Genomic DNA, 23,238 nt, shown 5'->3' on the forward strand with positions numbered 1-23,238 from the left:
AATTTTTTTAATTTTTTTTTACTCACAATTGTCCATTTACAGAGATATTTCTCCCACCCAGCATAGGTATGTGTAAAAATACACCACAAACCACATTATACTACTTCTCCCGAGTACAGCGATACCACATATGTGGCACTTTTTCTGCACCCTAACTGTGCTAAGGGGCCCAAAAGTCCAATGAGTACCTTTAGGATTTCACTGGTCATTTTGAGACATTTGGTTTCAAGACTACGCCTAACAGTTTAGGGCCCCTAAAATGCCAGGACAGTATAGGAACACCACAAATGACCCCATTTCAGAAAGAAGACACCCCAAGGTATTTCGTTAGGAGTATGGTGTGTTCATAGAAGATTTTATTTTTTGTCACAAGTTAGCGGAAAATGACACTTTGTGAAAAAAAAACAATAAAAGTCAATTTCTATATACAAAAATGTATATAGAAATTTTACTTTATTTGAAAACTGTCAGCACAGAAAGTAAAAAAAAAACATTTTTTTGATAAAATTCATGTATTTTTTGATGAATATAATAAAAACTAAAAATCACAGCAGCAATCAAATAGCCCCCAAAAGAAAGTTGTATTAGGGACAAGAAAGGGAGGTAAAATTCATTTAGATAGTAGGTTGTATGACCGAGCAATAAACTGGTAAAGCTGCAGTGGTCTGAATGGAAAAAAAGTGTCTGGTCCTTAAAGAGACTCTGTAACAAAAATTGCATCCTGTTTTTTATCATCCTACAAGTTCCAAAAGCTATTCTAATGTGTTCTGGCTTACTGCAGCACGTTCTACTATCACCATCTCTGTAATAAATCAACTTATCTCTCTCTTGTCAGACTTGTCAGCCTGTGTCTGGAAGGCTGCCAAGTTCTTCAGTGTTGTGGTTCTGTGATGCATCTCCCCCCTCCAGGCCCCTCTCTGCACACTGCCTGTGTGTTATTTAGGATTAGAGCAGCTTCTCTCTGCTCTATTATCTTTTACAAGCTGGATAAATCCTCCTCTGAGCTGGCTGGGCTTTCACATACTGAGGAATTACAACAGGCAGAGCTGTCTGCACTCTGCAGGAAGAAACAGCCTGACACTTCAGTGGAAGGGGGAAAGAAACACACAAATGATCTCTTGAGATTCAAAAGGAAGGGTGTATACAGCCTGCTTGTGTATGAATGTATTTTCTATGTGTGGACATACTGTACATCAACCTACTTCCTGTTTTGGTGGCCATTTTGTTTGTTTATAAACAAACTTTTTAAAACTGTTTTTAACCACTTTTAATGTGGCGAGGAGCGGCGAAATTGTGACAGAGGGTAATAGGAGATGTCCCCTAACGCACTGGTATGTTTACTTTTGTGCGATTTTAACAATACAGATTCTCTTTAAGGGGTTTTATGACTGCAGTCCTTAAGTGGTTAAAGAGATCCCGAGGTTGGTTTTAAGAATGCTATTAGGACACAGAGGCTGGGCCTGCATACTATTACCAGTCTCTGTGTCTGTACTGTGCCCCCCGGTCTCCCCCCTGCGCTCTGCTGTTCCCCTCCAGAAATGAAACCGCCGTGCTAGCGACATGCACCATGTTGCTAGCAGGCTGTTTACCTTTGTGCTGCCTGTCACTACTGCTCCCCGCCTCCTCTATGTCGCCGCTCCCCGCCTGTGTCCCTTCCCTCAAATCAGCTTACAGAGGTGGGGAAGGAAGGGACCTAGACGGGGAGCGTCAATATAGAGGAGGCAGGGGAGTGGCCTCAAATCAGCTTACAGAGGTGGGGAAGGAAGGGACCTAGACGGGGTCGGCGATATAGAGGAGGCGGGGGAGTGGCGGTGACAGGCAGCACAAAGGTAAACAGCCTGCTAGTGACAAGGTGCATGTTGCTAGCACAGCGGTTTTATTTATGGGGGACAGTAGAGTGCAGGGGGGGGGGGGGCACAGTACAGACACAAAGGCTGGTGATAGTATGCAGAACCAGCCTCTGTGTCCTAATAGCATTCTTAAAACCCACCTCGGGTTCCCTTTAAACAGATCGGTGTGTGTGTGTTTGTTGACTGAAGAAGGTGGAGAAAAGATCTAGAAATCCCTTCCACTCCAGCTAGATGAGTGCTGTTGTTCCTTCATTCATGGACTTGTTAGATCTGTCTATTCCCTCCTAACCTTCCACACTAGGCTGCGTGTAATGCTTAATTTAAGTAAGTTTTGCTGCTTCACAAATCAGACAACACCCACATCAAGGTAGCAGACAATCACGACTGCAAAGATAGTGGTAATTGTGTGTGCCCCTAGCAAAAATAAATAAATTAATTCAGAAGTGTGTTCATTGAAAAGGATTCTCAGTGTTCAGTTCAATGTACCAATAGGAGAAATCCCAGCAGGAGATTTAAAGATGTTTTTATTAGTGATCCATGAAAGTTCAGTATGCAGCGAGATGTGGCAAGAAGGCAAAAGCATCTTTGACTTTGCTGCTGGAGCTTTCCATTGATCCATTGACCTTCGCAATAAGAATTCTCACCATGAAGGTTTCACATTGGTCCAAGTCAGTGGTGTAATGGGGACCCCTGGTGGGAGATTCCAAAATGTTAATGCAGTGATTTTCTGAAACCAAAATTTAGTAGCAGAATACAACAGTGCAGATGATCAGTAGGATAGCTCAGTACATTTGGATTTCAGTGAGGAAAAGTTAGTAGAAATTGCTTTCTACAAAAAAGTATTTTTAAAGATGTCAGTTTTTATTTTTATTGTAATAATGTTATCTATAAGCTACCAGAAGTTAACCCCACATGCATAGGGTAGTAACCTTGACTCCCTCTTGGACACCGAGGGTGGAAATTAGCCCCTTGCCCTTCTCTATTTCCCCCAATTGGGATGTTAGAGCAGTGCCAAGTACGAGGAATAAGCAACATCTGGAAGAGTGAGGTCCCTACAGCTAGCTGCAAGGGCTGCTCCTTTGGTAATTATGCCTCTGGTTCACATAGCTCATAGAGATCCCAGACAGACAGCACACATAGCAAACTGGGCTCACTATTCTCCAGTGTACTGTATGCAAGCACAGACAGTTCTTGGCCTGTTAACTGGACAGTGAAAAGCAGAAGCATGCTGAAGAATCATCACTGTGTTCTCCATTATTTTGATCTAAAATAGGCTATTTTGCTCCTCATTATGTGGAGTGGGGAGAAGGTAGCATTAAGCAGAATTCAATGAGGCTGCATATCAGGAGTGAAACAATAGCAATTGTAAATTATTTTCTATCTGTCCCAGATGCTTGCTAAGAGCACACAGACATATGACTGTAGTACATTCCTACCTGCAACAGCTGGATAGGCGTATGCGTTATTCGGCCACCGGTGAGCTGGGTGTAGGGTGAGATGAATGACAGCTCACCCTGTGAGTTGTAGCAACTCGGAGGGAGATGTAATTCGTGGTCTAACGACCGCTGGATTCCCAAATTACCCTTGTGCGGGGAGCGTAACATAGTGCTGCAATGACCTGATTTGCTGTATAGGACAACTGTATATATAATATCCTTCACATAATTCAGCACTGCATTTCCCATTTCTTTCCATTTCTGTGCACTGATGTGAAAGGCATTTCAGGACCCTGGAAATTAATATAAAGAGACTCTGAAGTCTCTTTTTTTTACCTTATATTGTCATACAATCCTCTTCAGCATTAATGACAAAGTGGAGTCACCGCATCCACGCAGCAGATGAGTGAATTATTAGTGAGAAATAGCCCTGCAAAGTTCCAGGGCTCGCAGGGCTTTACTTCCTTGAAGAGGCAAAACTTTGCGCTGCAGCTCTGCCTCCTCCCCAGTCGATCGCCACCTCTCCCCGCCCCTCTCAGTCTTCTTTCACTGAGAGTGGCATGGAGAGTAGAGTTGGGCCGAACGGTTCGCCTGCGAACGGTTCTATGCGAACTTCCGTGGTTCGCGTTCGCGTCCCGCAGGCGAACCTTTGCGGAAGTTCGGTTCGTCCCATAATGCACATGGAGGGTCAACTTTGACCCTCTACATCACAGTCAGCAGGCCCAGTGTAGCCAATTAGGCTACACTAGCCCCTGGAGCCCCACCCCTCTTATATAAGGCAGGCAGTGGCGGCCATTACGGTCACTCGTGTGCCTGCATTAGTGAGAGTAGGGCGAGCTGCTGCAGACTGTCTCTCATAGGGAAAGATTAGCTTGTTCCTGGCTCCATACCTGTTCTGTGAACCCACCACTGCATACCTGTTCTGTGAACCCACCACTGCATACCTGTACTGTGAACCCACCACTGCATACCTGTACTGTGAACCCACCACTGCATACCTGTTCAGTGAACCCACCACTGCATACCTGTTCAGTGAACCCACCACTGCATACCTGTTCAGTGAACCTGCCACTGCATACCTGTTCTGTGAACCCACCCCTGCATACCTGTTCTGTGAACCCACCACTGCATACCTGTTCTGTGAACCCACCACTGCATACCTGTTGTGTTCAGTGAACCTGCCACTGCATACCTGTTCTGTTCAGTGGACCCACCACTGTATACCTGTTCAGTAAACCCGCCACTGCATACCTGTTGTGTTCAGTGAACCTGCCACTGCATACCTGTTCTGTGAACCCGCCACTGCATATCTGTTCTGTTCAGTGGACCCGCCACTGTATACCTGTTCTGTTCAGTGAACACGCCAATGTATACCTGTTCAGTGAACCCGCCACTGCATACCTGTTCTGTTCAGTGAACCTGCCACTGCATACCTGTTCTGTGAACCCGCCACTGTATACCTGTACTGTTCAGTGAACCCGCCACTGCATACCTGTTCTGTTCAGTGGACCCGCTACTGTATACCTGTTCTGTTCAGTGAACCCGCCACTGTATACCTGTACTGTTCAGTGAACCCGCCACTGCATACCTGTTCTGTTCAGTGGAGCCGCTACTGTATACCGGTTCTGTTCAGTGAACCCGCCACTGCATACCTGTTGTGTTCAGTGAACCCGCCACTGTATACCTGTACTGTTCAGTGAATCCGCCACTGCATACCTGTACTGTTCAGTGAACCCGCCACTGCATACCTGTTGTGTTCAGTGAACCCGCCACTGCATACCTGTTCTGTTCAGTGAACCTGCCACTGCATACCTGTTCTGTGAACCCGCCACTGTATACCTGTACTGTTCAGTGAACCCGCCACTGCATACCTGTTCTGTTCAGTGAACCTGCCACTGCATACCTGTTCTGTGAACCCGCCACTGTATACCTGTTCTGTTCAGTGAACCCACCGCATCAGTGCGCATACCTGTGCAGTTAAGTGAACCCACTTACCTACGTGAGTGCACGCAGTGTGATATACCACTCCGTGCATACCCGATATGGACAAAACAGGTAGAGGAAGAGGTAGTGCCAGAGCCAGAGGAAGGCCACCCGGCAGGTCTGCGCGAGGTCGTGTAAATGTAATTTCGTGTGGACCTGGCCCACAGTACAGTGCTCGGAAGAAGGCACGTCCCATCACCTCCCAAGATTGTCAGGACGTGGTTGAGTATTTAGCGACACAGAACACCTCATCTTGCCCAGCCACCAGCGCTACTACTAGCACCACTTCTGCTGCATTTGACACTTCGCAAGAATTATTTAGTGTTGAAATCACTGATGCACAGCCATTGTTGTTACAGCCAGATGAATTTTCACCAGCTCATATGTCTGAGTTACGCGGCAACACTATGGATGTAACGTGTAAGGAGGATGAAGGACCTACTGATGGTGCATGTTTGGATTTGTCTGAGGCAAGCGAAGCTGGGCAGGATGATTACGATGATGACGATGATAGGGATCCTCTGTATGTTCCCAATAGAGAAGATGAAGAGGGGGACAGTTCAGAGGGGGAGTCAGAGAGTAGTAGGAGGAGAGAAGTTGCTGAAAGAAGCTGGGGCAGCTCTTCGTCAGAAACAGCTGGTGGCAGTGTCCGGCACCATGTATCGCCACCTATGTACAGCCAGCCAACTTGCCCTTCAGCATCAGCTGCTGAGGTCCCCATAGTGCCCACATCCCAGGGTGGCTCAGCGGTGTGGAAATTTTTTAATGTGTGTGCCTCAGATCGGAGCAAAGCCATCTGTTCGCTCTGCCAACAAAATTTGAGCCGTGGAAAGGCCAACACTCACGTAGGGACAAGTGCCTTACGAAGGCACCTGGAGAAAAGGCACAAACAGCAATGGGATGGCCACCTGAGCAAAAGCAGCAGCAGCACACAAAAGAAAAGTCACCCTCCTTCTCCTCTTCCTCCTTCAGGTGCATCATCTGCTTCTGCCGCTTTATCCCTTCCACCTTCACAGGCACCCTCCTCCACTCCGCCTTTGCCCTTGAGCGGTTCCTGCTCCTCTGCCCACAGCAGCAGTCAGGTGTCCGTGAAGGAAATGTTTGAGCGGAAGAAGCCAATTTCGGCCAGTCACCCCCTTGCCCGGCGTCTGACAGCTGGCGTGGCGGAACTGTTAGCTCTCCAGCTGTTACCATACCGGCTGGTGGACTCTGAGGCCTTCCGTAAATTTGTGGCCATCGGAACACCGCAGTGGAAGATGCCAGGCCGCACTTATTTTTCGAGAAAGGCCATACCCCAACTGCACCGTGAAGTTGAGAGGCAAGTGGTGTCATCTCTTGCGAAGAGCGTTGGGTCAAGGGTACACCTGACCACGGATGCCTGGTCTGCCAAGCACGGCCAGGGCCACTACATTACGTACACAGCCCATTGGGTCAACCTGGTGGTGAACGATGGCAAGCAGGGCGCAGCTGACCAAATTGTGACACTTCCACGGCTTGCAGGCAGGCCTCCTGCCACCTCCTCTCCTCCTGCTACATGCTCTTCGCTGTCCTCCTTGGCTGAGTGGCAGTTCTCCTCTCCAGCTACACAGCCCCAGCTCCGCAGGGCCTATGCTGCATGCCAGGTACGACGGTGTCACGCCATCTTAGACATGTCTTGTCTCAAAGTGGAGAGTCACACTGGAGCAGCTCTCCTGGCTGCTCTTAAGAAACAGGTGGATGAGTGGCTGACCCCGCACCACCTGGAGATAGGCAACGTGGTGTGCGACAACGGCAGCAATCTGCTTGCCGCTTTGCATATGGGGAAGCTGACACACATACCCTGCATGGCACATGTCATGAATCTAGTTGTTCAAAGATTTGTGGCAAAGTACCCTGGCTTAGCGGATGTCCTGAAGCAGGCCAGGAAGGTCTGTGGGCATTTGAGGCGGTCTTACACAGCCATGGCACGCTTTGCGGAAATTCAGCGGAAAAACAACATGCCGGTGAGACGCCTCATTTGCGATAGCCCGACTCGCTGGAATTCGACCCTGCTCATGTTCTCCCGCCTGCTAGAACAGAAGAAAGCCGTCACCCACTACCTCTACAACTACAATAGAATGAAACAGTCTGGGAAGATGGGGATGTTCTGGCCCGACAACTGGACACTGATGAAAAATGCATGCAGGCTCATGCGGCCGTTTGAGGAGGTGACCAACCTGGTGAGCCGCAGTGAGGGCACCATCAGCGACTTAATTCCCTACGCTTACTTCTTGGAGCGTGCTGTGCGTAGAGTGGCGGATGAAGCTGCGAATGAGCATGACCAGGAACCGTTACGGCAGGAACAGGCATGGGACCAATTTTCATCAGACCCAGCTGTTTCCTCAACACCTGCGGCAGCACAGAGGGGGGAGGAGGAGGAAGAAGAGAAGTCGTGTGCAGAAGATAAGTCAGACTCAGAGGATGATGAGCAAGGTGTTTCTTTGGGGAAGGAGGAGGAGGAGGGGACGGCGGCAGGAGAACACCCGCAGCAGGCGTCGCCGGGGGCTTGTGCTGCTCAACCTTCCCGTGGTATTGTTCGCGGCTGGGGGGAGGAGGTTGACTTACGTGACGTCACTGAGGAAGAGCAAGAGGAGATGGAGGGTACTGGATCCGACTTTGTGCAGATGTCGTCTTTTATGCTGTCCTGCCTGTTGAGGGACCCCCGTGTAAAAAACCTCAAGGGGAATGAGCTGTACTGGGTGGCAACACTACTAGACCCTCGGTACAGGCACAAAGTGGCGGACCTGTTACCAACTCACCTGAAGGTGGAAAGGATGCAGCACATGCAGAACCAGCTGTCAACTATGCTTTACAATGCCTTTAAGGGTGATGTGACAGCACAACGCCAGCAAGGTACCACTAATCCTCCTCCCATGTCCACGCAGTCAAAGACAGGACGCTCCAGCGATCTCATGGTGATGTCGGACATGCGGACGTTCTTTAGTCCAACGCCTCGCCGTAGCCCTTCCGGATCCACCCTCCACCAACGCCTGGAACGGCAGGTAGCCGACTACCTGGCCTTAAGTGTGGATGTAGACACTGCTGTGAACAGCGATGAGGAACCCTTGAACTACTGGGTGCGCAGGCTTGACCTGTGGCCAGAGCTGTCCCAATTTGCCATCCAACTTCTCTCCTGCCCTGCCGCAAGCGTCCTGTCAGAAAGGACCTTCAGCGCAGCTGGAGGCATTGTCACTGAGAAGAGAAGTCGCCTAAGTCACAAAAGTGTTAAGTACCTCACCTTTATCAAAATGAATGAGGCATGGATCCCGGAAGGCTGCTGCTCGCCCCAAGACTAAGTCAGTCCCCGCACACACAGCATCTCTGCCTGCACCTCGTGTGACTGGCTGACTGGCCTGCCCCAAGAAGACTAAGTCACTCCCAGTCCCTCCACACAGCATGTCTGCCTGCAGGCCGCTTGACTACCTTCTCCGCCACCACCAACAGGGTTCGGGACTCCAGGCGGATTGCTGAATTTGCGGCCGCTGTAATAATTTTTCTGGTGCGTGTACATGACTGCCTAATTTTTCTGGCTGCACTGCGGGCAGCTGCAACAACAAAAGAAAAGGCATGTACATGCGCCCATTCCCCTTCGTGATCATTACCTTGCCGTGGTGAAGGGGCTTGCGTATCACAATGAAGCAATGACCGGCGCCTAGATGAGTGTCTCGGGGGGCACACAAAAGATAATAAGGTCGTTGCTTCATTGTGGTCAGACCAAATTTGATCAGCTGGACAGTCACTGTTCTGTCATTCAGCTACATCAGCCAGGCGACCATATGGGCTGTAAAGCCACCAAAACCTGCACTCTCGCCATGGAGCACGGGCGTCACTACAAAAACAGCTGTTTGCGGTGCGTTACACAGTGAGTTTGGTGTGTCAGTATGAAGCAGTACCTTAATTACACTACCTGATTGATGTATACACATGCAAGATGTTTTAAAGCACTTTAGGCCTGTCATTTAGCATTCAATGTGATTTCTGCCCTTAAAACGCTGCTTTGCATCAAATCCAGATTTTTCCCGGGGACTTTTGGCGTGTATCCCACTCCGCCATGCCCCCCTCCAGGTGTTAGACCCCTTGAAACATCTTTTCCATCACTTTTGTGGCCAGCATAATTATTTTTTTTTCAAAGTTCGCATCCCCATTGAAGTCTATTGCGGTTCGCGAACTTTAACGCGAACCGAACCTTCCGCGGAAGTTCGCGAACCCGGTTCGCGAACCTAAAATCGGAGGTTCGGCCCAACTCTAATGGAGAGGCGGAGATCCGCAGAGATTGATTGAGGAGAGGCAGAGCTACAGCACAAAGCTCTGCCTCCCCAGGGAAGCAAAATCTGCGACCTGCAAAGTCCTGGAACTTTGCAGGCCTATTTCTCACTAATAAATCACTCATCTGTCTCGGGGATGCGTCGATTCCACTTGGACATTAATGCTAAAGAGGATTTTATAACAAAATAAGGTAAAAAAAGAGGCTTCAGAGTCTCTTTAATATGAATTAATGATATATAGATTATCATATGTTTACACATACTTGTAGTTTATCTTTACATCTACTGTATAGTACAACTATATTTCTGGCAATATGGCTTATTGTCAGGACTTGTAACATTAAGTGTGGCTTACACTGAGCAGCGGTATCATCATTTCCATAATAAGAACAATATTAGGGACATTGTGATATGTCACACACTCTCTTATCGTGGCATTAAGAACTTGCCGGGTAATGTTTCCCTAAGTGCCTTTTGCTGACCTAACAGTATATAGATGATTATAGATGATTAGATGCACTAGGGAAAATAATGGCACTGTCCTTGTTTCAGGTCATATTAGAGATTCTACAGTATAGTGCTTAGTACAAGAAGAAAATATATTCACTACCTCTCCAGCATTTTCTCTCACCGTATCCTTCCATGGCTTGTATTAAATAGGGCTTTCATCCTTATGATCTTGTAGCTGCTGCACTGTGACTTCTGCTAAGCTCTCTCCAATAATTAGGGGTGGAACGTCTATGGCACATACAATTACTTAATACAAACATCATGGTTCGTCTATCTTTCAGTATTGGTTACATGGAACAGCCAGCTAAGGTGATGTTTCAGGAGGGCAGCGGGCTGTTTTTGTGTTATCTTAGTGTACACTTTTTGTATACTGTATATATATTTAACAGATTTTTTTTTTTTAATGCCGAGACATTGACAAAGACAGAAAAAAAGACATTGATTGGTCGCATTCCACCCCAAAACAAATAAAAGCATTTAACAGTTATGTCTCCACTGCAACAACAGTAAACAATGGAAGGCTAGTTTCAAAGATGGAGAGACAATTTCAAGTCTGCTATCCAAGGTGGGCAGCCAAACTTCAAAGATTGACTTTTGTCTGAGGGGGAGAGAGAAAGGAAGGTGGCAGGTGTGGGAAAGGGAGGGTTTGAGGATGGGGATAGGGGTAGATGGGATCCAGCACATAAAGGTACTGGAGTGGACTAGCCTTTTCTTTTCCTCCTGGTTGGACTTGATGGATGGATGTCTTTTTTTCAATCAAGCTAACTATGCAGTTATGTAACCTTAATCCAATAGAAAATCTGTGGAGGAAGCTGAAGGTTCGAGTTACCAAAACATAAAACCTTGCTAACTTGGAGAGGATCTGCAAAGAATAACGGCCCAAAATCACTCCTAAGGTGTGTACATATCTGTTGGCCAACTACAAGAAACGTCTGACATCTGTAATTGCCAACAATGGTTTTGCCATCTTTTGTCGAAAGTCATATTTTGATAGCAAGAAGTTTTACTGATGGCTAACACGGTACAATACCCTACTGCTAATATTTTGATAGGGGATTGAATGCTTATTTCACTCATTACAATGCACACCAAGCTCTAATTTTGGGGCACAGGCTTTATGGACTCTTCATTTCTTGGTCAGATGAAAAACTAGCAAAAACAACATGAGATTAAATATTTATTTCCCTCACTGTATATTTTTGTTTGTATTTTAAAAATCCCCCTTTTTAAACTTTATCTTATCTTATTTTGCAGACCTGTCTACAAAGTATCTGTTTTTCTGACACGGATTCCCCACAATAGCCTGGTGCAGAAGCTGAGGATACAGGTACTATGAGAAAATGGCCTCAATTCACCAGTGGTTACCGACCTATTTATCTCATGGGAGGTAATTTACCTCCTGTTATATCTTCAAATAACAATTCTCCAGAAGTATAGGGTGAAATATCGACAGAGAGAAATCCATGCGATAAATGTGTGATAAATGTGCGATAAATAGGCAATAGTTAGTCGTTATTTTTTCTCAAAATCACAATTCACCAGGGAAAAAAGGGGGTGTGGCCATTCGTTATTTTTTCATCTATTTATCCCCTGAATGTACCTGGAGATATGTGGTTTTTCTCACAGCTGCTGCAGCTCACTCTGCAGCTAGTTTACTAGCAGCACACAATAACAGCCTATACTTTACATATTTCCGGCACCAGAGAGCAGCCCATTTACAATATAAAGCATATTAAGCAATATTAAGTGTTTACAATTAATTTAATTAATTTAATTAATTGAGTGGATGGGCGAAAGGAAGGAGGAATCTGGATACATCTGGATACATTTTTCATCGGGAGTGAGTGTGAAAATGTATCCAAATACCTCCTCTGTTTCACCCATCCACTTAATATTGTGAATGCTTAATATTGCTTAATATACTTAATATGCAGAACGAAGGGAGGGATTTGTAATGGAAGGAGAGGGTCAAAAACAGGGAGGGAAACCCTCTGCGGTCACATGCTGGTAATAACCTCCTCCTCCTCCCCACAATCCTTTACTTCCAGCATCCAGAGAGGCAAAGTATCACATGCAAATCACTAACACCGCATAACTATCGACCATTTATCGCATGGTTTTCGCATCCATATCGCTCCATTATCGCACCATTTTCGCCTGCTATCGAACACTCTTCTCTCTATCCTCTCACAGTGGTGAATTGCAAACAAAGTGTTAAAATACCGCATGAGATAAAATACCGACCTTTTATCTCTTACTAACTTTTCTCTGGCGAATTGAGGCCAATGTGTGTATGTGAATAGAAAAATGCAAAGAGTGTTAGTGAATTGAACATACTCAGAATGGGAAACCGTTAGCAGTGGGGTACTTCAGGGGTCAGAACATGGCCCATTTCATTATAAACATGGTCGTTTATAATGCCAAGCAACAGTAGCTAAAGCAAATACAATTTTGGAATGCATGATAAAGGGAAACAAAATCTTGAGATGCTAGTGTACTACTACCTCTGTATAAATCTCTTCTGGAGTATGGGATACAGTTAATGGGCAACACACTATAGAAAGGACATTGGTCTTCTAGAACGAGTACAAAGATGGGCAACTTAATTAATCAGAGAGATGGAAGATCTCACTTACCAACAAAGGTTGGCCAAAGTGGGCTTATTTAGCTTGGAAAAAAGGTGACTGAGAGGTGACCTGATTACCATGTATAAATATGTCAGAAGGCAATACAGAAGCTTGGCAGATCAACTTTTTGTCCCTACGGTTGTACAACCAACAAGGAGGCATGATGTGCAAATGGAGAAAAAAAGTTTTTGCCATCTATTTAGAAAGGGGACCTTTACAGTGGGAGTGGTTAAAATCTGGAATATTTTACCTCAAGAAGAAGTTAAAGAGGCACGCCAGCCTAAACAAACATACTGTCATTAAGTTACATTAGTTATGTTAATTAACATAGATAGGTAATATAATCTCGGCTCTTAGCCACCCTGTTTTAAAAGAACAGGCAAATGTTTGATTTTATGATGGCAGCCATCTCGCATATCACAATATTAGGGACATTGTGATATGTCACACACTCTCTTATCATGGCATTAAGAACTCGCCGGGTAATGTTTCCCGAAGCGCCTTTTGCTGACCTAACGGTATATAGATGATTATAGATGATTAGATGCACTAGGGAAAATAATGTCACTGTCCTTGTTTCCCGAACTCGCCGGGTAGTGCCTAACTGAAGGAAGCTCTTTGCTCTGCTGATTCTAGCAGACACACGTGCTATTGCTAGCACAGAATTTTATGTATACTTGGTTGAAAGGAGGTGACAGGGAGCATGAGACACAGTTCCAACTGTCCCATGTCCTGAGCACCTCTCCCAGTTGCTAGGCAACGTGAATAACAACATAGGAAATCCCATCATGCTCTGCACAGCATCAGGGGGAAAAAGCCCGGGCTTTTTTTCTTTGATGGGTGGAGCTTAGATAAAAATGCAGCTAAAAATTATGCTTTGGTAAGAAAAACAAAGTTCTGATGCTGTGAAACTGCTAGAGAAACACCAAGCCTTTTCAGTTCTGCTGAGTAGATTTTTAGTCCAGAGGTTCACTTTAAGGCAATCTCTGTATCTGCATTTAACCACTTGCCGACCGCACACTCATAACGTGCGTCGGCAAAGTGGCAGCTGCAGGACCAGCGACGCAGTACTGCGTCGCCAGCTGCAGCTTAATTAATCAAGAAGCAGCCGCTCGCGCGAGCGGCTGCTTCTTGTCAAATCACGGCGGGGGGCTCCGTGAATAGCCTGCGGGCCGCCGATGGCGGCTCGCAGGCTAGATGTAAACACAAGCGGAAATAATCCGCTTTGTTTACATTTGTACGGCGCTGCTGCGCAGCAGCGCCGTAAGGCAGATCGGCGATCCCCGGCCAATCAGTGGCCGGGGATCGCCGCCATGTGACAGGGGACGTCCTGTCACAGGCTGCACAGGACGGATAGCGTCCTGTGCAGCCCAGATCTCCCGGGGGCAGCAGGTAGGAGAGGGAGGGGGGGAATTTCGCCACGGAGGGGGGCTTTGAGGTGCCCCCCCCCCGCCACCCACAGCAGGCAGGAGAGATCAGACCCCCCCAGCACATCATCCCCATAGGGGGGAAAAAAGGGGGGCAATCTGATCTCTCTGCCTGCACGCTGATCTGTGCTGGGGGCTGCAGAGCCCACCCAGCACAGATCAGCTAAAACAGCGCTGGTCCTTAAGGGGGGGTAAAGGGTGGGTCCTCAAGTGGTTAAAGAGGGCGAATTACTAAGTAATTCCCAGGAGAGTTTATCCAGGGATTTCTCTGACTGCCATCTGGAGTTGGACAGGAATTTGTCCCTTTTAAAGAGGAGCTGTTAGGTATAAGGTCTCAGAGAAAATAAACACATATATCAGTAGCTAAAGATTGGCTGTACTTACATTACATATGCATTTCACTGTCCACGTTTGTACTTCACATAATTTTTATATAGTATTTGCAGAGAATGATGCTCCTGACAGCTCATGGCAGGTTCCATGTTTGTCTGTCTCCTATGAAGCCAAATGTGTCGTCATGTCCTGCCTGCTTCCTGATGATTCCACTCTCACAAACGCTGGTAATGAATAACACTACTGTGCAGTGAATATTAATGAGCCATGTGGCTAGGAACAATAGCGGACTCCTGCAGTGTACTCTGCCCGAGATTTATTAGTGCTGTGAGCTAGACTGTTACATGCTGTTGAAACTTGAGCCTCACTAGCAGCCAGGGGAGGGCGCTAGAATGCTTTGCAGTATCTGTTATTCGGCTTGCGTCCTCCTTAGGAGCCTGGGAATACAGAGCCTTGCTGTCAGCAAACATCTAAAGTAAGAGAGATTTTTAACTGCAGTATTGCCTTTTTGGCTTCTTTCTAAACTGTTTAACACAGGAGAATAAAGGTTTAAATTAGCTTTTGCAGCCTGACAGTTACTCTTTAAGGCTAATTGGCCCTGGCCTTGTAAGGTTTTTCGCCTTCCCCTGGATCAACTGGGATGTGCGGGTTCAGGACAGTGGGTTTTTTTTTGTTTTCTTTCTGGTTGAACTTGATGGATGGATACCTTTTTTTAACCAAACTATCTTAGTATGTAGGTTCTTGACACTGTAATGAAGGCGTTAGGGACAGAAATGAGGATGTCAGTAGTTTACTCCAGATAGCCTTTCTCTTTACTTTTCATAACAGGCACTGAGTGAGCAAAAAAAATGACTTTGCACAGATCCTATCCGCTACCATGACTTTGCTGCTCTAGAGGAAGTTGAATATGTTGTCTCCAGCTGAGAGGTAGCCAGAAGTGCTGAACTGGAAATGGGGAATGGAACTTTCCTAATGCTAAGATCAGATGGACATTAGAACGGAAAAACAAATGCCATTTAATCATCTATATTGATCCCTTCTCTAGGTATTTGGTATGAAGTTTGTTGAGCATTTAATGTCCTTCAGTACGCACTCACATAATTTCCCAGACACCCTCCAGCAGTCCATTTCTTGATCTCCCGGAATGATTCCGTGTTTTTAAACTCTGGAATGCTCAAAAATGGTCTCAATAGAACAAGAAGGTGATGCTTTGAAGCAGTTGTTATGCAGTCTGAGCCCAAAACGCATCCATAAATGGTGGTTTGTAAATGAGCAACTTTACAGAGCAACTTTACAAGTGCCTAACTGAAGGAAGCCCTTTGTTCTGCTGATTCTAGCAGACACACATGCTATTGCTAGCACAGAATTTTATGTATACTTGCAACACATGAATCGATTCTTATCCACTCCTTTAATATATTAATTTAAAATTAGTGAAACAGAATCAATCTTTTGAATGATTGAAAAGGATTAAATTGATTAAATGCACAAGATATTTTTCAGTTTTGCTTTTGCTCTTCGATAAAATGAATACAATTGACTGAAACAAGGAAGTTTCTTGCCAAAGGCATTCCAGGCTGCCACCTGGAGCGCAATTAAAGCTAACAGGAACACCTGGAGTGCAGGCAATGCTATCATTAATTTTCCTTGACCCCCCTGCTGCTCCTATCACTCTCTGTTGTTCCCTGTGTCAGTCTATCATCATTGACGCCCTGCTCCGCCTCTAACATCGCCTTCCCCCTCTGCAGAGCCAATAAAAAAATGTCACCACTCAACTCCTCTGCAACTAACTCCGCCCCCCCCCCACTCAGCATGGCCAAGAGTGCCGGTTGCTGTGACCTGCGGTGATGGCAACCACCTAGGGGAAGCGAGCTTGGTTAGGACAGATAGGCAGAGTGTGGCAGCATAGCAGCAGCTCATATTATAGCAGTGGTGACTTGGCCTGAACAGTCCAGGATAATGTAAAAGCTGGTGGGGAAAAACAGCAACAGCATGGGCACATTATTGAGTACACAGTGTGGGAGTCGCTGTGCAGCTGCTGCTGTAGTAAACAGAGGTCTGATCAAAGCTGCTGGTGAGGAATCTAGATGTGCATGCAGAGCAGTGCATGTGATGTATCTATGCTCTGACTTTTTGAGGTTTATATTATTACTGCTTTTCAATATTGTAAAAAAAATTGTCAAGATGTTTTCTGAAGTTCAGTGGTGTCGCCCCCCCCCCCCCCATCTTAGTACTTTTACATTAACCCCTTTCTTGCCAAAGTGTTTTTCCTGTATTTCTAATACTTTCAGGTCCTTGTTTGGATGGGCTCCCTTGCAGTGCACTGCTCAGCACCCCAGTTTATGGCTCGGACTGGAAGCAGTTGAATGGAAGGTAAAAGAGCGCCCAGCTGAGTACAGTAGCCACTGCCAGGAGCACTGTGCGTCGCTTCTGGAGTATACATGGCCAGAACAATCCTGGCCGCAGATGCTGGTCTCTCCCAGGTGGGAGTGCTGACATACAGGAAGTATGGAGTGGACAGAGCCGTCCCCACTCTTTTAGCTTCCATTCAACTGACTGAAGTTGGAGCCATAAACAGGTGGGGGGTGGCAGAATAGTACAATGGGGGGGGGGAGTAGTTCATCCAAACAGAGGGACCAGTAAGTATTAGGACCCCATACTACACATGTTGGCATGTCTAGCTTAACAATGATGCAGTTGGTTCACCTGGTTGGTAAACCTGTATGTAGAAGAGTAGAAAAGGAACAGATACTTACTTCAGGCTTCTCCTGTTCTTCTCCAGACCACCGCTGGATACTTGGACCCCCTGGAAGTTTGTGGCCATGCTCTCCTCCATGAACGGCACCTGAGCAGTTGCTCCGCATTGTTGCGTAGGCACGAGGCACCCTGCTTACAGTCAGAGCCATTAATGGGGGCCAGCTCGGTCAGAGCAGAGAGGCAGAGTGTAGTTTACTGAGTCACTCCATAGTGTGTATGTGTATATTTGGTTTGAGGTAGAGGATTGTGAGGAAACACAGGTTTTCTAGCCAGGAGAAAATGGCCTGAAACAAATGAGCATACCTCAGTTCTACAAAAACTCACAATTATGTATTTTCCAGTCTGACCGAGAAAGAGACCATGAATTAAACCTGAGCAATGTACTGCAAATGCAGCATATGATGATATAATATTGAATTAGAGATCGCCCTCAGTGGAAACTGCATAACAATGTTATTTCTTGCTTTAGAGATATACCCTGGAGAAAAATATCCAGATTAGTGGGCGTGTTAGGATTTTCCAGAGGCGTAGTTATGTGGGGACAAGGGGATACATATGCCCCTGGGTGCAACATTGTGAGGGCGCTCAGTACAGTGGCTGCACCTCTACGTGCATAAGAGGTGGCTTTCTGGCTGCCCGAAGTGCCCCCGCTTCTCTCCCTCCCTCTGCAGAGGAGTACATCTGGTTATCTATAGGAGAGAACATCTGGCTATTTAAATGGGGGAAAAGGGGTCACATCTGACTATCTAAAGGGGAGCACATTTAGCTATTTAAAGGGGGCACATCAGGCTACCTCAATGGGGGCACATTTGACTATCTAATCGGGGGGGGGGGGGGCACATATGGCTATCTATGAGAGGTAAGGGGGCACATCTGGCGATCTAGATAGCATTTGTACATTTGACTCCACTCCACATTCTGATGCGTGGCCATTTTGTGCAGGGGAGTGAGGGTGCAAAAACTGTCTTTGTCCCTGGGCACTGAAAACCCTAGCTCCACCTCTGGGATTGTCACAAGGAGACAGTCTACTTTCAAGGGCACCCATTGGCAATTCAAACTGACTGGTACCTTAGGATTAGCTCGCACAGACATTTTCAGAAACAGATATACAGTACATGTATCGTTTTTTTTTAATGAAAGTGGAGTTACACTTTAACGAAACATATGCAGCTAGGAATAGGAGACAGCAATACATTTTCCTAGGATTGCTCCCAAAATGATAAATAATAATAGTAGTCAGATATTCATTTCCCTTTGGATGCATAAATGTCACGCTATATTACATGTATTAAACATATGAAGTCCATGCATTATTTCATGCCAGGCTGGAAATTGTTCTGATGTGGTGCATATTCTGAATATCTCTTGTGACCCCACTGGTGACATTTCCATCACAGATTTCTCATTGACCCATGACTCTTGTTGCTGAGTAGCCTGCCGAGAATAGTAGGCATGAAATCTGAGAAGCTGACAGTTCACATACACAGCTAGATGCACCATAACCTCAGAAATCAGAAGGATGTATATCCCCAACAACGTGTCATTCTTTAGCACAATGCTGAGATCGTTTTCTCTTTGCGGAGCTGCAGTACTGCTGTTAACTCTTCACGGTACATGCACACTCCAACAGGGCCGCCATCAGAAATTTTGGGGCCCCTCACAAATCATCAGTCCGGGCCCCCCCCCCCCCCCACAAACTGAGAAATGTGCGTAGCCATTACATGTTGGCAGAGCTAGTTGGAGGCTTGCTGTCCACAAATTAATCACGAATAACCACGGTGGATACTCGTGATTCAAGTTAGCTCTAATTGCCACAGCTGAGTGGCTAGATGCGGCGGGGTTAATTACCCAGAACGCCGTTCTCCACCCAGCGTTTCAACGAGGTGCAAGTGTCCGAATGGACGCGTTGCAAGCCTCGATATCGAGCACTTCCTCCTTCAAGCCGGAAGGAGGAAGTGCTCCATCATTTTTTTAGAACCTCCCAGTTTTATTTTCTGTTTAAAAAAGCTAAAAAAGTAGGTTTAATGCTATTGTCTCATATGGTAATGATTCAGCTTTTCCCATAGTCTCGCAGTTAGCAATCATGAGGCCCCCAACAAACCATGAGGCCCCCAACAAGACAAATTCAGCAATCATGAGGCCCCCAACAAGACAAATTCAGCAATCATGAAGCCCCCAACAAGACAAATTCAGCAATCATGAGGCCCCCAACAAGACAAATTCAGCAATCGTGAGACCCCCAACAAATCATGAGGCCCCCAACAAGACAAATTCAGCAATCTTGAGGCTCCCAACAAATCATGAGGCCCCCAACAAGTAAAAATTCAATCATTAGGCCCCCAACAAGACAAATTCAGCAGTCATGAGGCACATAAATAGACAGCATTTCACATAAATAGGCAGAATGCCCCCTTATTATGGTAGACACCTCTCACCTGGATTCTGACAGGGACCCCCAGGTTAGGTAGTGAGTGACATGGAGCCCTTTAGGCAGTGAGTGACAGGGAGCCCTTTTAGGTAGTGAGTGAGTGACAGGGAGCCCCTTTAGGTAGTGAGTGAGTGACAGGGAGCCCCTTTAGGTAGTGAGTGAGTGACAGGGAGCCCCTTTAGCAAGTGAGTGAGTGACAGGGAGCCCCTTTAGCTAGTGAGTAAGTGACAGGGAGGCCCTTTAGCTAATGAGTGAGTGACAGGGAGGCCCTTTAGCTAGTGAGTGAGTGACAGGGAGGTCCTTTAGCTAGTGAGTGAGTGACAGGGAGGCCCTTTAGGTAGTGAGTGAGTGACAGGGAGGCCCTTTAGGTAGTGAGTGAGTGACAGGGAGGCCCTTTAAGTAGTGAGTGAGTGACAGGGAGGCCCTTTAGCTAGTGAGTGAGTGACAGGGAGGCCCTTTAGGGAGTGAGTGACAGGGAGTCCCTTTAAGTAGTGAGTGAGTGACAGGGAGGCCCTTTAAGTAGTGAGTGAGTGACAGGGAGGCCCTTTAAGTAGTGAGTGAGTGACAGGGAGGCCCTTTAGCTAGTGAGTGAGTGACAGGGAGGCCCTTTAGGGAGTGAGTGACAGGGAGGCCCTTTTAATAGTGAGTGAGTGACAGGGAGGCCCTTTAGGTAGTGAGTGAGTGACAGGGAGGCCCTTTAGGGAGTGAGTGACAGGGAGGCCCTTTAGGGAGTGAGTGAGTGACAGGGAGGCCCTTTAAGTAGGGAGTGAGTGACAGGGAGGCCCTTTAGGGAGTGAGTGACAGGGAGTCCCTTTAAGTAGTGAGTGAGTGACAGGGAGGCCCTTTTAATAGTGAGTGAGTGACAGGGAGGCCCTTTAGGTAGTGAGTGAGTGACAGGGAGGCCCTTTAGGGAGTGAGTGACAGTGAGGCCCTTTTAATAGTGAGTGAGTGACAGGGAGGCCCTTTAGATAGTGAGTGAGTGACAGGGAGGCCCTTTAGCTAGTGAGCGAGTGACAGGGAGCCGCCCCCCCCCAGCCGCTGCCGCCGTCGTCGTCGCCGCCTCCGCTGCCTCCCCTACCTTGCCAGTGAGTGCTGCCCAGCGTCAGACCTCAAGATCAGCGGCGACCCGACCAGAGCGGGCGCTGGACGCACCCGCTCTATATGCGGAAGTGACGTCACTTCCGCATATCAGTGCGGGCGCTGGGCCCTTTTAGGTAGTGAGTGAGTGACAGGGAGCCCCTTTAGGTAGTGAGTGAGTGACAGGGAGCCCCTTTAGGTAGTGAGTGAGTGACAGGGAGCCCCTTTAGCAAGTGAGTGAGTGACAGGGAGCCCCTTTAGCTAGTGAGTAAGTGACAGGGAGGCCCTTTAGCTAATGAGTGAGTGACAGGGAGGCCCTTTAGCTAGTGAGTGAGTGACAGGGAGGCCCTTTAGCTAGTGAGTGAGTGACAGGGAGGCCCTTTAGGTAGTGAGTGAGTGACAGGGAGGCCCTTTAGGTAGTGAGTGAGTGACAGGGAGGCCCTTTAGCTAGTGAGTGAGTGACAGGGAGGCCCTTTAGGGAGTGAGTGACAGGGAGTCCCTTTAAGTAGTGAGTGAGTGACAGGGAGGCCCTTTAAGTAGTGAGTGAGTGACAGGGAGGCCCTTTAAGTAGTGAGTGAGTGACAGGGAGGCCCTTTAAGTAGTGAGTGAGTGACAGGGAGGCCCTTTAGCTAGTGAGTGAGTGACAGGGAGGCCCTTTAGGGAGTGAGTGACAGGGAGGCCCTTTTAATAGTGAGTGAGTGACAGGGAGGCCCTTTAGGTAGTGAGTGAGTGACAGGGAGGCCCTTTAGGGAGTGAGTGACAGGGAGGCCCTTTAGGTAGTGAGTGAGTGACAGGGAGGCCCTTTAAGTAGTGAGTGAGTGACAGGGAGGCCCTTTAAGTAGTGAGTGAGTGACAGGGAGGCCCTTTAAGTAGTGAGTGAGTGACAGGGAGGCCCTTTAGCTAGTGAGTGAGTGACAGGGAGGCCCTTTAAGTAGGGAGTGAGTGACAGGGAGGCCCTTTAGCTAGTGAGTGAGTGACAGGGAGGCCCTTTAAGTAGGGAGTGAGTGACAGGGAGGCCCTTTAAGTAGTGAGTGAGTGACAGGGAGGCCCTTTAGGTAGTGAGTGAGTGACAGGGAGGCCCTTTAAGTAGTGAGTGAGTGACAGGGAGGCCCTTTAAGTAGTGAGTGAGTGACAGGGAGGCCCTTTAGCTAGTGAGTGAGTGACAGGGAGGCCCTTTAAGTAGGGAGTGAGTGACAGGGAGGCCCTTTAAGTAGTGAGTGAGTGACAGGGAGGCCCTTTAGGTAGTGAGTGAGTGACAGGGAGGCCCTTTAAGTAGTGAGTGAGTGACAGGGAGGCCCTTTAAGTAGTGAGTGAGTGACAGGGAGGCCCTTTAAGTAGTGAGTGAGTGACAGGGAGGCCCTTTAGCTAGTGAGTGAGTGACAGTGAGGCCCTTTTAATAGTGAGTGAGTGACAGGGAGGCCCTTTAGGTAGTGAGTGAGTGACAGTGAGGCCCTTTTAATAGTGAGTGAGTGACAGGGAGGCCCTTTAGGTAGTGAGTGAGTGACAGGGAGGCCCTTTAGCTAGTGAGCGAGTGACAGGGAGCCGCCCCCCCCAGCCGCTGCCGCCGTCGCCGCCTCCGCTGCCTCCCCTACCTTGCCATTGAGTGCTGCCCAGCGTCAGACCTCAAAATCAGCGGCGACCCGACCAGAGCGGGCGCTGGACGCACCCGCTCTATATGCGGAAGTGACGTCACTTCCGCATATCAGTGCGGGCGCTGGGTCCTAGCGCCCGCACTATTGTCGCCGCCTGATCGGGGTCTGACTAGGCGGAGGCGGCGGAGGCGGCGGCGGTTAGAGGGAGGGAGGGAGCAGCGGTCATGGGGGGTTGAGCGGCGGCCGGGCGGCACCCGCCAGGGCCGCGGCGGGGATGGGGCCCCCCTGCAGGGCCGGGCCCGTGACGGGAGTCACGGATGTCCCCCCCTGATGGCGGGCCTGCACTCCAACCTCTCCCGAATGTTGTGACATCGTAAGACATGTTAACAAGACAATCAAATCTAGAACCCTTTGCAGCTGCCTGTGACCTTCATTCCTTCATAATGTGTGTTTGTATTAAGTCCCTAAGGGCTATATCCTATTCAAGGTGATAAGTAGCTTGCAGATGTGAGCTACTTATCACCTTGCCATTGCACAAGGATTACCGGCAAATCCTATTGCCGGTTTCACTCGTGCAATGGCCGATCACTAGGGAGCCAGAGAGATACTCCCATATCCTGGGCGATGGGGAGCGAGGTTTTGTGCTTTGGTGCTGTCTTTTAGCACCACTAAACTGCTGCCTCGCTCCCCAGAGATGTGCGTGCACCGGACGAACATCCACCGCCATCTTCCGGCACTGCATCTGGGGGTCTCTTTTAATAAGAGCTCCCCGTCAGTCTCCCATCGTTGCCCGAAGCCCCCCGCAGCTGAGGCAGGCACCCCTGCACGCTGCATCTGCGCGCCAAACACCCTCCGCCCCTCGCTGCAAGTCCTGAGTCCCGACAAAGCCCCTTTAATGCTCCCGCCAGGGCTCCTCAGTGGTACATTGTCTGACC

General features: G+C 47.9%; 1 long non-coding RNA gene across 2 annotated transcripts in view; it reads right to left on the reverse strand.

Annotated features, from left to right (window-relative positions):
- LOC137546483 (uncharacterized) overlaps nt 1-23,238 on the reverse strand; it is a 32,395-nt gene that overhangs the window by 6,254 nt on the left and 2,903 nt on the right. Inside the window, exon 3 of one of the 2 annotated variants that reach the window (XR_011026266.1) lies at nt 10,189-10,290. The exons of the other annotated variant lie outside the window; for it this stretch is intronic. This is a non-coding gene — a long non-coding RNA (uncharacterized lncRNA). Of the gene's footprint in view, nt 1-10,188; nt 10,291-23,238 lie in introns of those variants that run through there. 2 annotated transcript variants of the gene reach the window in all.

The sequence above is a fragment of the Hyperolius riggenbachi genome, chromosome 1 (assembly GCF_040937935.1).
Source record: "Hyperolius riggenbachi isolate aHypRig1 chromosome 1, aHypRig1.pri, whole genome shotgun sequence".
In the NCBI taxonomy this organism is placed as follows: domain Eukaryota; kingdom Metazoa; phylum Chordata; class Amphibia; order Anura; family Hyperoliidae; genus Hyperolius; species Hyperolius riggenbachi.